Genomic DNA, 18,927 nt, shown 5'->3' on the forward strand with positions numbered 1-18,927 from the left:
TAATAATAATAATAATAATAATAATAATAATAATAATACGGCACTGAAGCTAATGTGCTGCTCTCTGTTGGCCGAGTTGACTCGATTCGCCATGTTTACTTTTACATGTTAAAGGAATTTTTCTACTCTTAATCTCTTCATTAGCCACATGGAGTAAAATAGACCAGGGATCTGCTGGCCCTCCACGGGAGAAGAATGGGAAAGCAAAATTAGCAACAGTACTATCATCCAACAATCATCTCACAACGAGACAGCGTTGAGAACCAAGAATTAACTAAGATACTCTAATGCAACGTTTAGAACAATATAAACGTATAGAACAACTCTGAAACAAAACTGAATGGTTGTGCTCATCACTACAAATAGAACAAATTAAATGTAAAACTAATAAAAAAAATAAACAAATCCATAGAATAAAACCTGAATATATGTGAAAAATAATAAGGTTTGTTTTATCTCTACAATGCATATAAACTATTACCTATTTAGTTTCTGGAATTGTGCGGTTTATAGCTCTCTTAGGACTGAATTTTAATAAGTAACCTGGCCCTTTCAATTTATGCAGCCGCCCTTTTAGAATCCTCTTTCCCCTTTCAACCCAATTCCTCACTTAATCTTCTTCCCATGATATCATACCCAACCAACTTGATACGATTTCAGCAACATAAACTCCCCTGAAGGTTTAAGGAGTACATCCCACGTCTAAAGGCATCCCCTCCTTTTGAGGTAATTACGTGTTGAGTGGCCAATCATATTTATAGATTTATTATTATTGATTCTATTAAAAATTTATTGAACTCTAAAATTAAAAATGGTAGCGATAAAATTAAATATCAACTAATTTTACAACAAAAACTACTAATGTCTAGTTAAAAAACAATTCCAGTGGGGAAAAATAACAAAAACAAAACCTTGAATTTGAGACAAAACGAAAATATTGATTAATGTTTAAATGGTGTCTTTAATCAAGTTATCTTAAATTTGAGAATTTTCAATAAAAATCAATCCTTACATAAGCTTAAAAATCTGTATTAAGTCTGGCATTACAGATTTTGTTTTGAAGTTCCCCAAAAAATAATTATTAATTATGTATTTTTATAATTGGTCTTTTTATCATTAAAATACTTTTAGAATTTTAGGTACACTTGCAAAAATTGTTTTGTGTTTACTCACAGTTGTGCAACAGATTCGTGTATTCTTCAAATTTAAAAGTGCAAATATTAAAAAAACAAAACAAAGGAAATGAAACTCAGTCACAAATTTCTATCCTGATCCAGAAAATAGCCATAGAAATTAATTGTTTATAAATCAAATCCTGGCTTATTTTCTCATAAAATAAATAGCTAGGCATTCCATTACTTAATTTTTAAATTATTTTGAATTTTATAAAATTTTATTTTGTTTATTTATTTTTTATAGTTGGCTCAACAGACCTTGTAGATCTATGACCACCCAAAGCAACCTTTACCCCACCTGCCTGTCTTGGGCAACTGCTTTCCAGTTTGCTGCATGCAGCTCTTTCGCATCTTTATTGAGTCTGTATATCCATCGGGTTTTTGACCTCTCAGGTAGTCCCTTGCCAACTATGCTGGTATTTATCGTTATGTAGAGGTGTCCTGATGGATTACTTCGCGCCACATGACCATCTTAACCTCCTAGCGTTCATAATAAGAAATAACATTATGTATTCTTATGCCATAAAATGAATAGTTTTCCAATCATAAAATTTAAAACCTTTTCAAACAACTTTCATTTTTTTTTCTGCTAAAGTGATGGCATTATATCAAATGGCTAAGCAAAGTATTAATTAAAGTGTTATTATTATAATTACTCTAAAAAGCTTAGTTATTGTAAGCTTCTTTATAAAATTCTTGTTTTATAATTATTTTCTGCAACATTTTTAAATTTATTAATATAAACAGAAAAAAAAGAACTAGAAATCAACATAAAATGATTGATTTTAAAATTTAAAATGCATGAATAAATTAGTCTTTGTGAATACATTATCTGAATATGAAGAGGACATAAAGTATAAGTAATATTATTTAATTGCTTCTGAATTATTTAAGTATCAATAACTGGATTGAAAATGGCCCAGTTCATTTCTAGAGTAAATTAGAATTAGAATTATGTCAACATTAATTCAGCGTCTCAGTTTTAGATGTTAAATATTTGTTCCTTCCTCGTGATTTAGAAAATAATTAAAATAATTTAATAAATAAAGCTAACTATAAAAAACATTGGTATTTCATAAAAAAAGATAACGAAGTTGCAATGCAATCGAAGAAGCTGCAGACCGCACGAATTTTTCCGTTTAAATCGGATTTATAAATTTTACCATTTTTCTCCTTAAGTCATTAATAAAGTTCTTTAATATTTTGTTTGTATCTTGTTTTTATTATTGCTAATGCGTACTGTTTATTTTTTTTTTGTTTCAAATAAACAAAATTAATGATACTTTAGAGAAAGATATTTAAAAATCCGTCACACTATTTCAATGAGGATAAGCTGATATATAATACCATTTAATTGTACATTGCCATGTCAAGTTTAATATAAATCGTTAGAGCCACTTTGGGGAAAATCAAAAATATGTGATAAATCGATTCAATAAAGTCACATAAGATCTGTCGATTTTATCGAAAAAAAGTTGCTATGTAATTAGAGATATATATCCACCTCAAATATGAAATTTCTGTTTCGTAAAATTTTTCGTTTTTGAGCTAACCTGTTCACACACTGAACATTTTATGAGACTTGGTCATTTTGACTAAAGGGACAACTAAGCTTGTATTTACGTTAAAAACTCTAATTAAAAATTTTGCACGATCGGAATACTTTCACTTACTATATGTTCCATATATTGCTAAAATACGATAGTTTTTTTTTTCTTTAATTTAGAATAATACGTAAATTCATGAACAAATCTGTATTCATTTTTAAATTATTTATTTTCTTATTGAATTCCTTATGCTTATTAAAATTAGAACAAGTTACCAAGGTATAAATAACCAATATTATCATTATGCTTCATTTATTTATGTAGTATAAAAAATCTATAAATAGTATGGGCTCAAACAATCCTAACAACTCTTGTCTAAACATATACATGAGTTCTTACATCGGGTTAAAAATACATTCCAATTCTGAATGTAAACATAATTAATTGATAATAAAACAAACAGTAAATAAACAACATTAAACCAGTTATTCGAGAGCCAATTATCTAAATACAAATAGAGCCTCTCGAAATCACAGACTACTAACATGTATATCCTAGACCTCTCAGACTGGACCCCAGACCATTTGCAATGTAGAGCAGCCTCAAGAGACCCTGGGTCCGGCCAATCACTGAATATCTCATGTGACTGTATCTGAGGTGCTTTGTAACACCAAAGCTGCTCCATAGCTTAGAACTAATTAAATAAAATCTAGAAAGATTTTTACTATCTTTATTTTTGATATATTCGTGTACATTCATACCTAATGAATTCAGAATCCAACCAGTTAAAGGAACATTCACTTTTTTCTTAAGTGTACTAAGAGTTATACAAAATTAAGACGCAGTATTATTGAACTGACCTTAATATTCATTGGCGCTGACGTTTCCCAATGCATAAAAAAGATATGGTTCAGCATTATTATTCTGTTTTTTTCCTATAATGGCATCCTTCCTTAAGTGTCGGAATGATACCAGGCCATCTGGGATAAAAGCTCTCGGAGAAAATTCAAAGAAATCAAAATAGTAGTTAAAATAAGGTCGACATCCTACCGCAGCGGCCGCAGGGAGGAAGTTGATCAAACCCGCTTGAGAATAGGCCATCCTGTACTCACGCACTCTCATTTGATTAGAAAACTGCCAGCTCCAACGTGCCAATATTGTCAGTCCATTCATAACATTAAACATATTTTTGAAGAATCATCACACTATTTATCAATAATAAAGAGAAAAGCACTGACCCCTTATGTGAAGCTCTCACAGATGAAGAAGTTAAAGCCACTTGGGTGTTTGAATTTTTAAAAGCGCATTACCTCTTTTACGCACCCCTGCGTGGAGTCTCAGGGGCCAGTGGACAGTAAGGAGAAGTTGGGTCTCTCTGCCGCATTTGCGTCTGAAACACCAGCCCATGTGCTAGGAAAATGCCCCAGCAACTCCCTCCTTATAACACGCCGAAACTACATGGTTAAAGAAGAATTGACGAAGTTCCTTGAAAGAAAAGACTTCACCTGCTTCGAGGAGGTTTATTGCGTTGATACCGAAGGGTCCGTAAGATACGCCGATATTGTCGCATTTACAATAGTTGGAGGCACGGCTTTGGCTTTGGATCTGACGGTAAGATTTGAGAGCAATGACCTCAAACAGGAAGGTGGAGTGGAAAGGGAAAAAAAGGAAATATATGAAAAATGCATCCATTTCCTTAAGGAAAAATTCCGCAAGACCTTCGAAGATAGAGAGTTCACCGTGATAGGACTCTGGTTAGGATCTCGCGGAACAATACCATATAGAACAAGGACCTTCTTAGAAGAACTAGGTGTCAGCATTGAGGATATTGCGATCTTGGCAGATCTTTCTTAGGATTCTTAAAGGATCTTTAGGAGATTGGTTTTTTAATTGTTAGTAGGTTATGGTAGATGACTTCTGATCGGAAGTAACACAATGTAACTAACAAGCGCTGTAAATTTTTTTTGTTTGTATGTTACCGTATTTTAAGATCGAGAGCCTCATTTCCAGAAGATTTCCTTTAGTTATATAAAAACTTCATACTCTAAAAATATTTTTATTATCTTTGTTAGTTATTAGAAAATATAACTAAAACAAACCAACAAATTGTCAAACTCTTGTAAATATAATAACACCCAATTTATTTTTTAAAAAATAAAAATCTCTAATTTATTTTATTTTGTAACCATCAATTTTTCCCAACATTTATTTTATCTTTATATTTTATACCCATCAACCAAAGTTAATGAATACCAGTAATTCAAGATTCAAACATAGGTAGTTTTCAAGAAGGTGTAAACTTCATGACTATTTGTTTAAATAAAAATTAATGATACGAGATTAAATATGAAGAAAAAAATTTCACTGAAAGAATAAAATTAAGATGATCATAGAAAAATCAATTTTTTTTTTTTTTGCATCTGGTTCTAGTTTGAACATTAACTTAAATAATTAACGTAACATTAACGTAAATATTGAGAAATGATACAGGAAAGTCTTGATAAAATGTAATTTATAATAAATATAAACCGGCGAGCGAGATTCCCTACCATATCGTACTAGATAAATACAGACACAGTAGAGATTTAGGTATTATCTAATAAGCCCCACGCTTGCTACTTACCGCAAATACATAACTCTAAATGCTTGGGTAACAAGAAAACTAACAAACATCGATATGCACACATTTATGTGTTAAAGAGACACAAACATGGTGTTCAACGGGCTTGTGGCGGATATTTCATTCCATTTGAACAAGTTCTTTTTATTATAAAATGAAACTAAACATAAATAGACGGAATGAAGGGAAGCGTAAATATCAGAAATGAACTTGAAATTCTAAAACCTGAATAAATGAATAAAAATGTATAGAAATGGAACTAGATACCAAATAAATTCACGTTTCGTTTTAGAATTTAACCAGAAACTAGTTAATTTAATTACTCTGACATATATTGTCTTTATAACTGTATACTTCTGCTATGATAAAATTTAAATGAAAAAATATACTACAAAAGTTAGTTGGCAAGATTTAAAAACGTATATTTACATTTAATAGAAAAAAAAACTTTAAATCATACAATCTTAAACAAGAGTTAATTATAAAATGGGGTTGTAAAAATTCTATAGTTAAATAAAACATTGTAGAGTATATGCAACACAAGCGCTTGCCAAAACGGCCTTTGATTTCAGTCCAAAAACGACGGTCAACAAGACGGCCACAAATCCAGCCCAACTTCTATCAGCCAATCCAAATAGCCCATCAACCCTCTTTCGCATGCGGAATTTACCAATAGTTTGGTAAATGTATAGTAGCGCCATTAGATATTTAAGGAATGAGTAATTAATTAAAAATAAAAATTCTAAGTGTAATAAGATTCGACAAAGCGGAAATGATTCATAACAAATCGGTCATGATTTAAAGTTTAAACTGACAATATCGTAAAAAAACAAAACAAAAAAAAAAATGTTTTTAAAGGATCACACCCAACAGAATTTCGCGTTAACGGGCCCAAAAAAAAAAGAAGTATACATTCAATATACCAGACTATAAAAGCTCCATAAATCTCTACACAACCACGAACTTAATTATATTAGTTCACCTTATATAGCCTAGTTTCCCTTAAACTACTCCTAGGAACTAACCGAGCTTACTCTAATATGGACGCCGGTAAGAAAGCAGAAAATTGCTAGTTGGTTAAACAAAATCAATGTTTGTTTTGGTTGTGGTGTTTTAAAACTAAGAAAAAAAAGAAACGTAGGTCTTCAAATCATGGGATCACAGATTTTAAACTCAACAAAGACACCAGAACCATAAAATATTTATAACTGGTTTGCTCTTAGTTCATTACAAGCTGAAGTATCAAACAAAGGCAAGGAAAAACTTGCTCAGAATATAACTTGTCGTCAGAGTTTATATTCCTTTGGATTAAATTTTAATTATATTTACTTCTGTAGAGTAAACGTTTATTACTGCACATAAACTTATCTGCATTTATGGGTGGCAAAGACCCTAAGCGACTTCCTCGCAAGTTACAAGGGACTTCTATTTTATATTTCCAAGAGGGCATATATAACTTCGCACTTAAATTAATATTAAAACATAAAAACTACTCAATGAATGTAATATATTCATAAGTAACAAAACAAACTTAATAAAAGAAATATTCAGTTTACAATTTGATGGATCATTATTTAAATTAATTTGTAAATAATATACCAGTATACTTAGATAGAAATTATATCAATTTCAGTAAAAATATAATTATTGTAATCTATTAGTTTTAGAAAGCCCGCTACTATGAAATCGAATGGAAGGAACCCCTCTTTAGGAACCAAAGTCGAAGAAATACGTTTATTTCCCTACAGTACCTGCGTCCTAACCTATTAATTCCTGTTATATGAACTTCTAATTTGAAAGAAGTTGGCTACAATAAACTTGAAATATATTATAATATCAATTATATAATGTAAAACATTATTAATTGTTCAAATTAAAATTTTATTAATTTCCTTGAACCCAATAAATAATAATTCACTTTCCTTTTATTTATTCATGATTATTAATTTAATATTTATCTGATAACTGATGCTCCATGATCTTCACTCTACAAAAGGTGTAAGTTAAACTATTTATTCTTCGCTACCTAATCTTTAGAAACGCTAGAAGAAAATAGCATAGGGTCTAAAATAAATATGATTTTTTATTTGTTTTGTTGTAACACTCATGAGATTTTTGTTACACTTTTACAGTCTTTAATAAAGTTATAACCTAAAATTTTGAACCAGCATGGCAAAAAATGCTGTAAAACGATTAAGAATGAAAATTATTCAACGCAATTAAAAAAAAAAATTCTTATTAAATGTAAAAAATGACTTTGTATGATAGTAATATACCTGTATTTGGATTCGACCTTTTATATTTTTATAGTTAAAAGTGTTAAACCTTAAACTTATGACATAATTTTACTAATAAGACAACGATAAATAAAACTAATTCACCATATCTAAGTAACTTAAAAGTTTACTAATTGAGCTGGTTGAAAATTTCAGTTAGTGAAAAAAATATATAATATTTTTGCGCGCATGAGCATATTCTTTCTTTCTATATTTAGTATAAATGGTTATAATAAATGAAACTTTATATACGCTGTGTTGTTAAAAAAAATTGTTTTTATCCAAATAGTTATCCTAATCATTTTTGTTTTTATTCGTGTATTAAGAAGTTCTTCATAGCAAACTACACATTTACAGGTCTCATTAAATTTGTTATAACGAGGGTTTATTGAATATTATACAATTTATTATCGTTGAATCCTATTTTTTGAGAGAATTAAAGATTCTTCAGTTAATGGTACTTGATAGTAAAATGAGTACATCATTTTTCATAATTACGATATAAATATATGTTATAATCTAAACCTTCCTTAGTGTTATAAAATATATATAAACGTAATTGGATAATATTAATTGTATATAAATATGTTATGTAGCATCGATAAAGGAATTGAGAAAACAGATAAACAAGGAGATAACCTCAATCTTCAGTATAATTGGATTTCAGGCATCAAGGCATGTCTATAAATTTTATCTGGGTTACCGTTCTTATTATCTCAAAACTCGGAAGACCTCTTAAAATAAAAATATAGGAAAGATGTCAGGTCATGTGGGATGAAAGCTTTCCGAGTAAATTAAAAGAAATCAAAAGAGTAGTAAAGCCATGGTCGACATCCTGCCACATACTGTCCTCACGCCCTCTCACATGATTAGAAACAGCCACCTCCAACGTATTGTTGTCCATTCTCAGGATTAAACATATTTCTGAAGAATGCCATTAATATTTACCACCAATAAACAGAATAGGACTGATCCCAAATTTATCTGAAGTTCTCGCAGATGAGGAAGCTAAAGTCTAATTGGTGTTTAAAATTTTAAAATTGCATCCTTTTTTAAATTATAGTTATACTCGAACTTAAATTTTATTTTAACGTTGGAATCATGTACATTTGTGCGTGAGTGAATGTCTATGTGCGTGATTAGCTTTATAATTATAACAATCCATGAACATTGACAACCAAGAAGTTCTACGCCTTTAAACAAGACCTAAAAAATACCCAATATAACTGAAGAACTTGGTAGTGCCATTTTGAAATTATTCGGAACATAAACGTGAGTAAAATAGTGAAATAGGATAATTAAAAAATAAAATTACAATGAACAAATTGTTGGTTGATTACAATGCTTATCCTTTAGTTAGCTGTTATAATAACGTAAACGCAAAGTTATTCTTTTAAGAAAACACCCCGAAAAAATCGTAGGAACACAAAAAACAAAATCACTAGATAGATGCCATCATCAACGCCCAATTGGCTTAATTGTCAATATTTAGTAATAAAATAAGGAGTTTAAATATTAATAATCTAAATTCGTGAAGTGAAATAAACGACATCACAAAAATATATTTTAATTTCTCCTTCTTTATGTGTTAGAAATAATGTAGTTTTTAAAAAATTTTCATGAATTTTTCTAAAAATATAAAATTAAACAGTTAATAAATTATAAATATGTTTTAAAGCGTATATGCATCAGTAAACAACAAAACCTAAAACAATATATATATATATAAAGATGCTTATCTACTTTGTATACGAGAGTGTTTATAAAGGTTTAACATTTTCTATTCTGATTATATTTACATTAATTAAAGTTATTTATTTTATTAATGGTTATAGTAATGGCATTGCTTCCACCATAAACAGACGAGAGAATATTTTTTGTTAAAGGGATCGCTATAAAGATGCTTGTAAGATTGTAAATATGCTTACCTTCAGGCTATAACCTATCCCCACCTCTAAATAACAATTAAGTGAGGTTAACACATGGTTTTAAAGAAAATAATCTCTGAGACTGATATATGTCATTTATGATTGTATGAGTGTTTCAGTGAACTAAAGACTATAAAAACTGATTTAGAATAATAACTGATTTAGTTTTATAGGTATGTATAGTTTAAGATATACTGTATTATTTAATTTGAATGTCATTAATTAATAAAACAATTGTTTAATAGCAAAAGAAGATTATAGTTTTGAAGTCTATGTCTAGCACAAGATTATATTTAAATTTATAAAGTTTATTCATAGAACAAAACTTTAATATAACAAAAAACTTTGTAACTATATATGTAGTTATAAAGTTTTTTGTTATATTAAAGTTTTGATCTATGAATAAATTTTCATTTCTTTATTTTTTAGCTTTGATTATTATTATGCATAGCCTAGCTATCTTAATTTGTTTTCTTTGGTCATTTTAATTTCAATTTTCGTTGGAATTGTTTTTATTTATAATTCATAAAAACTGTTACCAAAAAATATTTACAATTAATTAAATTAAAAATTAAAAATTAATTAAAAACAATTAAAAATTAGTCATATGTGTAGATACTACTACTACACATATGACTAATTTTTCATCTATTTAATTACCACACAACACTGTACCCTCTTACAGGGGACCTTTCCACTATTTTAGATAGTGGTGTTAGGTACTGTTTATTTTTGCATATTTTATTAATTATGTCTGTGTAGAATACATTAATTATGTTTTTAAATATCCTCCGTTCTTCTTTTCTTTTTAATGCCTCTAACATTGATTAATATTTTAGGATTTTATAAACCAAACATATTATTTCATATTGTTAAAATATTAATTTTACTTTGTTGTCATAGACACTGAAAAGTTTGGCCACAGAGGGTTCGACCTCGCTTTGCCCAACTCTATAGGCTTTAGTCCGGTGATTACAGTCATACAGGCTATTCAACAGCGAAAATCAATGGCCGTTCTGATGGAAGGATAGAGAAATGTCTCTTGAGAGTTTATACCAAGCTTTATTACTGCAATATCATATTAAATAGAACCAAATAAAATTTTTAAAAAAATTAACACTTTTTAAAAAAAAATAATTTTCAAGCATTAAATAAATCGATTGTTAATAAATCTTAAGTGCAATATTTTGTTTTTGACAATTAAATTTGAAAATGGGCAAACTGTCCGAAACGTTTGTTGAAAGGATTCATTCCGACATATTTAAAACTGATAATTAATTACCCATTTGTGTGTGAATATAGCAGCACGAAATAAATGTAATGTAATTTATAGGAAACAGGGAATAAGCACCTTTAGCTTACGATTGACATTTGACAGACCTTTCAAATTCAGTCCAACTCACCTAGCTATTCAAAATGTGAATAGAACAAAATTCATCCCAAGCTTCTCGGACGTAATTCGAATGATTTGTATTTAATAACTGGGATAAAATAAGATATCATTTTGCCCAAAATATTAATATCATAACCGTAATGTTATAGTAATGTAATGTTATATGTAATCATTAGATGCTTGAAGCATAGGTAAAAATTTAGCTTAAGTAGTTGAAAATATTTTTTTAATATTACAATTATTAACATAATGAATATTATTTAGTCACATAGCTATTTTAAGCAAAATTAAATAAACTATTAAACTAAATAAAGGATTGAGGTAGATCAATAGGTTATACATCAAACTTGGATTCGGATTCAAGTCCAACTGTAACAGATAATTTATTTATTCTGTTGTGACAGCTGAGGTTCGACTCAGTGATCATTGCACGCATGACATTTACTAACAGAGTAGTACGGTCAAACGTTCGTGGGTATATTGTACATAGGTATGATGTTACATTAGGAAAAGTATGTAATGGCAGTAAAACAACTGTAGCGTTTAGTGTGAAATTCATAATCCTAGACAGTGAGCTTTAGCACTACATAGATGTAGAGTTATCTGATAATATAGACTTATCAGTTGCCAAAGGAGACGTGTGCAAGAAAATGTGTTATGGTGCATATTAAAATAATTAATACATTGATGTTTGAATCTTATCAAATGTGAGATAAAAAAACATAATAAATGATGCTTAATTACAGATAAATGAAATACAAGTACATGCATCATTTAAAATTAAGATGATTAATAATTTTAAAAATGAATTTCTTAAACAATTGAACGATAAGGCTAATAATAGGTAATTTTGTAATTATTAATAATTAAAATATTTATATTTTTGCTTTCACCCAATTATATTTATAAGAAGTGTTACCATAACTGTGGTGATATGAATTTTTATATTTTAATTTATGATATAAATATTTTGAATTATAACTTTTTTTTAAGTTATAGTTTCAGAAAATGATGTGCATCGCCGAGCTCCTTCAATTCAAATCTTCTATTCGTTCCCGCAATACCCGTTCCCACTCTTCAGATTTATACACAAGGCCCCACCGAACCGCTGCTTTTGGTAGATCTTTCTTCATCCGAGACTCATCCTTATGGAACTCCATCCCTTCCAACATCCGTCGCTCCAATACCCTCTCTACCTTTAAATCCCGCCTATTCAATTATTTCAGACCCCATAAAACTGTAAATCAATATAATTATAAATATGTATATAAACTATTATAACATTCTTAATTATTTTTACATCGCTTTCTTTTCTCTTTTTTATTTATTATTTTTTTTTTTTATTCTTCAACTGATAAAAGTGAGACTGACACTTATAATTATTTTTATAATGACTATTTTTTTAAATAATTTATTTATTGATATTTACAACTGTATACATATATACACATCAAGTAAATTTGCTGTAAGTGATATTATGACATGGTAAAAACATGTGGAGAATCTACCTATTGATAGAACTCCAAAAACATTTCTAAAGGAGAAGATCTCGAGGCCATCTTCTTTTCAGACGTCTAGGAGGATTATTAGGTAGTGAAGGAGAAGCCAGGTTAAAAACGAGTTGGTTTAGGTGATTGGGGAGTTTATAATGGAAGGATTGGTATCTGGTTCTGGCCAAATCGGCAACATAGGGGACATTGAGGTCCTGATGGATGATTTGATTTATGACAAAGTAAGGAGCATTAAGAATTTTGGACTGTAAGGATTGGATTCGAGAGGAATTAGGTGGTTTAGTGGAGCCCCATAGCTCAACTTCGTTTGTCCAAATAATGGCTATTAAATTTCTTTGTATTTTTGTTTAAGTAACTCTGAGGCTCCTCAGCCCTCATCTGTCGATTCTCTGTATTATTCTAAAGGGACTCATCTCAGAATAAATAAAGTTTTATTATTATTATTATTATTATATTTATTTTTTTAATTGTTTAAGATATTTAATATATGATTTCAGAGACTGGAATTGGAAATGGGCAGTTCAAACGATATTCAATTTATGTATAAAATGAAGTTTTAAAGTTGTTTTTCTTGTCTCGGAAATTACGACATTGATGAATGAAAGATGGTGACTATATTCATATCAGATAGTGAATATTCTATCATTTTTGAAGTAATAAAGTATTATTATAGTGTTTATAACGCACAGTTCTCTAATTTAAGCACTTTTTAATCTTCTGGAAAAAATATTATAAAATATGTGTTTATATATAAAGGTAATTTTTGTTGTTTTGAAAGCATATATATATAATTGTAAATAAATACAATTCAAAATAAATCGTCAAGAGAAAATACAATAATAAGTCGGCGAGCGAAAGTATCTCTAAATTCATTATAATAAAAATGGACTGAAACACAGAAGATTCTGCAAAGGGAAAGAGACAAAAGGGAGTTAGATGAAGCAATTCATCTGGTGATATGAGGAGAATCCCTTAAAAATCTCGATGACTGTTATCATCGCTCAATATAAGAATATTGTCTTATTAGGAAGAAATATTGAATTTGCTCTCTATATTTTTTTTTATTAATAAAAACTAACCTTACGCTCAAACATTTTTTTAATATTACTTAATATAATGTCCCGATTGTCAATTTTTCTGATGAAACTTAGTTGGGCAGAGACATTTAATAAACCTCTCATAAATGTAATCAACTCTTTAAAAATTACTGCTCATTTAACAACCTAATAATCAAAGTTTTATTACTCTTGCAACTTGTCCAAAACCAGTAGAGAAGCACTGATTACGCAATCCGCTCGAGGACTGGCCAGCTGACGGCGTCTTTTGGAAGAGTTGTTTACGACGAAGCAACAGGTACCGAGCGCCCCGATCTATAATGCCCTAGGGTGTCCGTCCTGCTTTCAAGATACACTTTTCACAAAAATTACATATTAAAAACTTTGCTGTTTGATTGATTTATGGCACCAAGCCAATATTTGTAATAAATATATTTGTATCTTGTCCAACATATATCGCTGTTCTGGTTTTACCTTGGTACATCAGGCAAAATAATTATCTTTTTTTTTTGTATTTGACTTTCAGAATGCCATAAATAAAAATTGTTATTCTTAGGAGACCAAGTATTCCATAATAAAGATTGATTTTTCTTTTCAGTCATATTAAAGTAAGGAAATGAGTAAAATAAAATAAATAACTTATTTTTAAAAAAAAAATAGTATAAATTTCCTTAACTAATAAGAAATTAAAACTGTAACTTTCATTTTAGTTTTTATTACTTATATGTTTAACCTCGTACTCCGTCAAATGCTTAAAATATATGTCTCTTTCAGTTAACACAATGATTACATTAAATTAGGCGTTGTCTCCATCATTTGACTTTTGGCTAAGTGTATACAGTTTCATTAGTTTCCAGTAAGTAAACAACTGAAAAGTAGAAAATACAACAAGAGGTAATGCAATATTTCTTCGATGTTCTTCCATTAGATGGCCAGATTTCTTCAGGCTTCCATATATTTCTCCGTAACTCAGTTGGAGAAGGCCAGATCAGCATCCCCTCAGAAAATAATTTGAATATTTTCTCGGTATTCTGTTCATCTTCTCTAAACTTGCAGACAGGACTGGAGCCAATATGGAGATTTTGGAATATAATATTTTATAATCGTGACGATTCTCTTAAAATAAGGAGAATATAAAATTCCAAACAATAAAGTTTGTTTGTATGAAACGTCAGCCAAAATAAAGACAATTGTTTTTTCTTTGAAAAAATACAATTTCTGAGTTCAAATAGCCAACACAAAAGTCATATTTGTCTCAAATTAAAAACTTCAGTTATAGTACCAAATTCTCGTCCTATCAGACATCATGACATTCATTAGTACATAAGTCAAAAGTATTTAAATTTTCACTTCTGCAAATATATTATTAAAAAAATAACACACTGTTCGGACACAGAGCGCAACAATTACTTAAAAAGAATTGGTGTCGTAAAAGTCTGTAAAAGAACTCCAAACACCTCCTATTGGTCCTATTCCAAATATTCAATTAAGGTTAAACAATTTGAATAAAAAAAAGATCTTAAAATAATTTATTTTACGTTTAACTATATTCAATTGTAACTATAATAATATAATTATGAAATTTCAAATTGCAGTTATATCTCATATAACTGATATATCCTGGGTATCACTAGTGACTGATTTACTTATTAACGGGCGAAAGTTTTATTTATGTTATTTTATTTTTAATTGAAGACTACTGTGGCTTTTTTTTGTCTCTATATGACGTTTTCCGTAGATTGTACTGTAGACTGAGGTTACTTTATTATAGCTTTGGGACAGTACGTAGGAAGTTAAGAGTAGAGGACGTAACCTGACATTAGACTGTGCTACCTTTAAAATAAGTCCAATTCAATATAAATTCAAAGCTTTTCTTTTATGCCAGATGTTATCTAACTACAGTAAGTAGCGAAGTGTGTTCACATTATTGCACAAAGCCGCCGGCGTACAGCAGACCCGCAATGCATTACTGCAATGCATATAAGGTATAAAAGATCCCTAATATTAAATATTATTTTAGCCTTTCGCAGTTTGGATAATTCTGGTATCGAACATATATTTTTTTTAATTCACCTATTATTTTATTAAGATGCCTAAAGTAATTAATTCCACTGAGGTTTCTTTTTTCGGCCAGTATAAAAAACGTATTAGAATAAAAAATAAATACAAACAAATGTTAAATAAATTAAAAATACGATGAAAAGAAATTAACGACATTTTTGTAATACAAACATAAAATAAAATTGAAACTATAAAATATATCTCTAAAATTGTAATTTAAAGTCCAAAGTTCATTGATTCTTTCTACAGAACTTAATGGAGACTGAGAATGGCAATTTACTATTAAATAAACATTTAAATAAATAAAATAATTTATTTTGAAGTATTAAAAGAATTTAATTCTACCAAAACGTCTTCAAGGAACTTGGTGACTTTTTTTAAATACTACTTTTTATTTTTTAGTAAATTTTATTTATCTTAGTACTTCTAAAATATTTTGAGGCAATGAACGGAAAAAACATCAATTTAATGTACTAGTACACATTAGGGAAACATTTTTTTTAAGCTCTTGGAACAAAAATAGATTAATACACCATGATACATGCCATAATATTTGACGTTACATATATAAAGTTTTTCTTTCATATTTATTGACTTTTCAAAATTTGGAAAATGCCCTGGCTAGTCACTATGGTGTTTATAGTATGTGTGTAAGTATGAAGGTCATCAACAATTTATGTTTAAATCTAAGATAACTTTTTTTTAGGTTTAGTAACTATAATTTTATTTATAATAAAAATAATATTGAATACTTACGACTAAATACTGAAACGGAGTTGAGAACTTGCAATCTGAAACAAACAGAAAATGTTTAATATTGAGTTTCAACGTTTTTCATGAGACACACCAAGCAATTTCAGACTAATCCCAAAAAACAGCTTACGAAAATTTAGCTTTGTATCAGTCATAACATTATAATGCTGTTTTGTAAATAGCAAAGAATCCAGTTCAAATGCATAATAGGAATTCTGGGAATAAAAAATACTGAAAGAATAGCTTACATCAACCAAATTAACTGCCTAATCAGCACACAAGATAACTTTTCGAACTAATATTTTACTCTTTTCTTGTTCTACACAATATCCTACTCTTGCAACTATCATCAAAAAATCGACATGTTAACATCATGACTCATTATGTCAACATCAAAGTGACATATTGCACCATTTAGGGGTTTTTCTATTAACTACAATCTTAACGCTTTTACAGTTGGAAGAGTGTGAATAAAACTCATCCATTACCAATGTACATCCATTACATAGCTAGTGACTGTTTGAATTGTAAGAAAGTTTTGGACAGAGCCTTTGGGATAAGGAAATTCCAGAGGATGGAAGAGCGGAAAGGAAAACTCTGGGAGTTAAACGAAATAGTTGATGTAAGAAATTTGATGAATATTATAATCCGGAGAAAGTATTAACAAAAGAAATATTGTCTACAAATGGAAGAGGCACTCTAAATTGTCTATGTGAAACAGGCGAATTCCTTTGAGTGCCGGAAACAATCTTAAAATAGCAACTAATTAAATTGACTAAAATGTACTGTAGACTTCTATTGTTAAGGCAACTTCTTTTTTGATGTAGCTGTTAATTATTATATACACTTTGCCACAAGGCTATAATCGATACATAGTACATTGTAAGATGCAAACATCTTATACATGTTACATTTATGTGATTTTTATATATGTATAGATTTTAAACAGTAGATACATTTAAAAAAACTACACAATAAAAATGAAAAATAAATTAATGATAAAGCAATTAAATATAAATTATGAATGATGGAGAAATGAACAAATAATGCACTTTCACTTTATAAAATAAAGACAATAAAGAAATTTTATGTATAAAATTTAAATATCAAATTTTGTTTATGCTTTGTATAATAATATGCGTTTTGTCCGTTTGTTGATGTATCTTTTAAGTCATTTTCTTGGTGTCGTAGTAAATTAACAGCATTAGGGTTGGACCCTGTACAAATGCCTGTTAATTTGGGGAGTTATTACGTTTGAAATCTATTAAAAGTTAAAAATTAATAAATATCATAGGAATATAATATTAAAATTGCCAACCTTACAGCGATAATAGCGAGGTGTAGTTACGGGCGATGCCCTTACATTTTTTTATTTTATAAATAATATTATTCCTTAATTATTGTTTGTAGCCATTTCGTTGTTTTATGTTGAAATAGTTTCGATTATTATCATAACGAACGTTGTTACGGAACATGTAAAATTTCACTTTAGATAAATAAAATAAGTGAACAAATGTCAAATGAACTAAAAAGTTAATGTAAATATAAAATTAAAAATTACTTAAATTACTATTGCATAAACTTATTAAAAATTTATATATATATATACAAAACAGGTCGTATGAAATAAGAAAATATAAAATTAGTAACATAATCAATATAATTATGAAACATTCGTTCATAAGTTCCGCTTTTTCTATCATCCTTGCTACACAATCGTTCCACATTCCTAAAACGTTTCTTAACCACGTTAAGTACAACTGTAAAACAAAAGAATTTTTATTTTGAAGATTACTTATAAGAAAAAAGAAGTATGAATTAAAATTAATTTCATAGCTTAGATATTAAGATAGATTAGATCGGTAAGCCTATCCCTTCAAAAAAAGAAGAGAGCTGAGTTTTAAGAGGATATTTTAATTGCCAGGATAAAGTGAGATCAAATTTGAATAAAGAAAAGTTAAGTTAGAATACCCCTGATGTAAGACTGCATAAATTCACGTATAAAGGAGATAAAAACAAAAATGATCCGATCCTTAATTTACAATTAGAGGGATAATAAGGACTCTGTCTTCATTATTGTGCTCCGACACCATGTCTCGGACTCATCTTTGGGTTAAACGTGACATAAAATACTTTGCCAAAGCACGAGATTCAGTATGACAGGACTATCAATATTCTGTCAAGGCAGAACATGGTTCAAACGCTGGCATAAAAAATATAAAGTGTCATTTATTCCTTACGGAAACAATACTCAAATTTCTTTTTAAGAAATATATTTCCGTATTAAATTTATTAATGGAAACTATGATATATTATTCAGTAATATGTAATTATAAGACATCTTTAAACATACAAAGAGATATAATTAAAATGAAAATTTAATGAGAAATAGTAGAGTTAATGTCGGTAGGATATTTATTTGAAGTAATTCTAAAATATTTGGAATTATATATTATACGATACTTGCAGCAATAAGTTAAAATTCAATTCAGGACTTCATTTAACATAATAAAATATTGGATAAGGATACCAACCAGAATATACCAATTTCTAAGCCAATAAATTTGTCTCTTTCACTTTCGAGAAAGGAACCCTAGTAAAAGAGATA

The 18,927-nt window shown here is 28.9% G+C and overlaps 1 long non-coding RNA gene across 1 annotated transcript in view; it reads right to left on the reverse strand.

Annotated features, from left to right (window-relative positions):
- LOC106691347 (uncharacterized) overlaps positions 1-16,366 on the reverse strand; it is a 117,192-nt gene extending 100,826 nt beyond the window's left edge. Inside the window, exon 1 of the long non-coding RNA XR_010845167.1 lies at positions 16,323-16,366. This is a non-coding gene — a long non-coding RNA (uncharacterized lncRNA). The remainder of the gene's footprint in view (positions 1-16,322) is intronic.
- Positions 16,367-18,927: the final 2,561 nt, after the last annotated feature.

The sequence above is a fragment of the Halyomorpha halys genome, unplaced genomic scaffold (assembly GCF_000696795.3).
Source record: "Halyomorpha halys isolate HHAL.00 unplaced genomic scaffold, Hhal_1.1 Scaffold2269.1, whole genome shotgun sequence".
Taxonomy (NCBI): domain Eukaryota; kingdom Metazoa; phylum Arthropoda; class Insecta; order Hemiptera; family Pentatomidae; genus Halyomorpha; species Halyomorpha halys.